Genomic DNA, 3,587 nt, shown 5'->3' with positions numbered 1-3,587 from the left:
CTGTGGCCACGCGCACCAGAGGCCAAATGTATATAAACCATGCATACACATGAAAAGTGTGCTGCACCACTTTCCACACAGGTTTCCAAATGTATAAACATCCACGGGCAGTGACAATGTGTACACTGGTACACACATCTTTCACATCATGCATACTCTGTACACAGTCTTACGTGGGCTTTTATAAATCTGTCGAAAAGTCTGTGAATGTTTCCTGTTTCGGGCATACACAGGAGGGAGGGACCGCGCAAACTCGATTCGCCATCTACCTACCAATAAATATTGTATTTATGGGGAGAGTCATGCATTTCCCCCCAGTCAGTCAGGGAGGCTCAAGGAAAAATATTTGAGGTTCAAGATCAAAATAAACAAATTAAACCCGAACCACACCCCAACTTTGGAATTCTACCTCCACTTTATATATGACAATTGCCAGTGAAATTAACTACAGTGTCATTCCTTAAAGTTTAAATGAAAACAAACAAAAACATAAACACAGAACATAATAACTAAGGCAGTTGGACTGGAGAAGATTTTTCTTTTTCACATCTTTCCATGGGAACCTTGTGCGTTCAAAGTGATTAACCCAAATAATGAGGCTTGACCGGACAGATGGGTCACACACACACACACACACACACACACACACACACACACACACACACACACACACACACACACACACACACACACACACACACACACACACACACACACAGGGCCTTCCCATTCCCACAGAAGAGTAGGAGGCCTCTCTTGCTGAAAGAAGGTTGCAGAAGAAAAGCCTGGCTAATTAGACCCGACCCTGCCTCATATTCACAGCATAGAAACGACCTGGCAATGGGAATAGAATAGAATAGAAATAGAATAGAATAGAGAGACTATTTCGAAGGCCCTCTTTCATCTCTGTATTTCCATCTATTAATTGTTAAATAAGATCTGTAGTAACAGAACGATCCTGACCGACCAGCGGCTTGAAAACACCAGCTCAGTCCAGTGTGACATCTCACTGTGGATTATTCACTGACACACTAAATACGAACAGCTCAAATATGTTGGTGGTGCCTTCACTTATACAGGTTTATTCAAAACCTCTGCTTCTTTCTCCTTGGTGGTGCCTTCACTTATACAGGTTTATTCAAAACCTCTGCTTCTTTCTCCTTGGTGGTGCCTTCACTTATAAAGGTTTATTCAAAACCTCTGCTTCTTTGTCCTTGGTGGTGCCTTCACTTATACAGGTTTATTCAAAACCTCTGCTTCTTTGTCCTTGGTGGTGCCTTCACTTATAAAGGTTTATTCAAAACATCTGCTTCTTTGTCCTTGGTGGTGCCTTCACTTATACAGGTTTATTCAAAACATCTGCTTCTTTGTCCTTGGTGGTGCCTTCACTTATACAGGTTTATTCAAAACCTCTGCTTCTTTGTCCTTGGTGGTGCCTTCACTTATACAGGTTTATTCAAAACATCTGCTTCTTTGTCCTTGGTGGTGCCATACAGGTTTATTCAAAACATCTGCTTCTTTGTCCTTGGTGGTGCCTTCACTTATACAGGTTTATTCAAGACCTCTGCTTCTTTGTCCTTGGTGGTGCCTTCACTTATACAGGTTTATTCAAAACATCTGCTTCTTTGTCCTTGGTGGTGCCTTCACTTATAAAGGTTTATTCAAAACATCTGCTTCTTTGTCCTTGGTGGTGCCTTCACTTATACAGGTTTATTCAAAACCTCTGCTTCTTTGTCCTTGGTGGTGCCTTCACTTATAAAGGTTTATTCAAAACATCTGCTTCTTTCTCCTTGGTGGTGCCTTCACTTATAAAGGTTTATTCAAAACATCTGCTTCTTTGTCCTTGGTGGTGCCTTCACATATACAGGTTTATTCAAGACCTCTGCTTCTTTGTCCTTGGTGGTGCCTTCACTTATAAAGGTTTATTCAAGACCTCTGCTTCTTTGTCCTTGGTGGTGCCTTCACTTATACAGGTTTATTCAAAACCTCTGCTTCTTTGTCCTTGGTGGTGCCTTCACTTATACAGGTTTATTCAAAACATCTGCTTCTTTGTCCTTGGTGGTGCCTTCACTTATACAGGTTTATTCAAGACCTCTGCTTCTTTGTCCTTGGTGGTGCCTTCACTTATACAGGTTTATTCAAAACATCTGCTTCTTTGTCCTTGGTGGTGCCTTCACTTATACAGGTTTATTCAAAACCTCTGCTTCTTTCTCCTTGGTGGTGCCTTCACTTATACAGGTTTATTCAAAACATCTGCTTCTTTCTCCTTGGTGGTGCCTTCACTTATACAGGTTTATTCAAAACCTCTGCTTCTTTGTCCTTGGTGGTGCCTTCACTTATACAGGTTTATTCAAAACATCTGCTTCTTTGTCCTTGGTGGTGCCTTCACTTATACAGGTTTATTCAAAACATCTGCTTCTTTGTCCTTGGTGGTGCCTTCACTTATACAGGTTTATTCAAAACATCTGCTTCTTTGTCCTTGGTGGTGCCTTCACTTATACAGGTTTATTCAAGACCTCTGCTTCTTTGTCCTTGGTGGTGCCTTCACTTATACAGGTTTATTCAAAACATCTGCTTCTTTGTCCTTGGTGGTGCCTTCACTTATACAGGTTTATTCAAAACATCTGCTTCTTTGTCCTTGGTGGTGCCTTCACTTATACAGGTTTATTCAAAACATCTGCTTCTTTGTCCTTGGTGGTGCCTTCACTTATACAGGTTTATTCAAAACATCTGCTTCTTTGTCCTTGGTGGTGCCTTCACTTATAAAGGTTTATTCAAAACCTCTGCTTCTTTGTCCTTGGTGGTGCCTTCACTTATACAGGTTTATTCAAAACATCTGCTTCTTTGTCCTTGGTGGTGCCTTCACTTATACAGGTTTATTCAAAACATCTGCTTCTTTGTCCTTGGTGGTGCCATACAGGTTTATTCAAAACCTCTGCTTCTTTGTCCTTGGTGGTGCCTTCACTTATACAGGTTTATTCAAGACCTCTGCTTCTTTGTCCTTGGTGGTGCCTTCACTTATACAGGTTTATTCAAGACCTCTGCTTCTTTGTCCTTGGTGGTGCCTTCACTTATACAGGTTTATTCAAAACATCTGCTTCTTTGTCCTTGGTGGTGCCATACAGGTTTATTCAAAACCTCTGCTTCTTTGTCCTTGGTGGTGCCTTCACTTATACAGGTTTATTCAAAACCTCTGCTTCTTTGTCCTTGGTGGTGCCATACAGGTTTATTCAAAACCTCTGCTTCTTCGTCCTTCCCTACAGTGATACAGTAATTGGACCATGGACTTTTCTCCTTTTCGTCTTTCTGGTAAGGCATTGTGAATTGAATTAGAAACACCATGCGTCTTTACTTCAGTTTCGCCTACAACTTTGTACAAAGCCTGTGTGCGTCTAACTGGATAAAAACAGAATAGCCTTTACCAAATCTGAAATGGTTTAGGCTATTCCATATTGCTGCATATAAGAAATTACTCAAATGAATTTATTATTTATATTAACAGATCAGTTGCTCTCTTCTCAACTTGTAAATATGCCCCTCATCCACATGTCACTACTTTCAGTAGGCAGTTGCTGTTTCCATGTCTG

This window comes from Poromitra crassiceps, assembly GCF_964638095.1.
Source record: "Poromitra crassiceps genome assembly, chromosome: 3".
Taxonomy (NCBI): Eukaryota; Metazoa; Chordata; class Actinopteri; order Beryciformes; family Melamphaidae; genus Poromitra; species Poromitra crassiceps.
The sequence above is the reverse complement of the archived record's forward strand: the minus strand, read 5'-3'. Positions refer to the sequence as shown.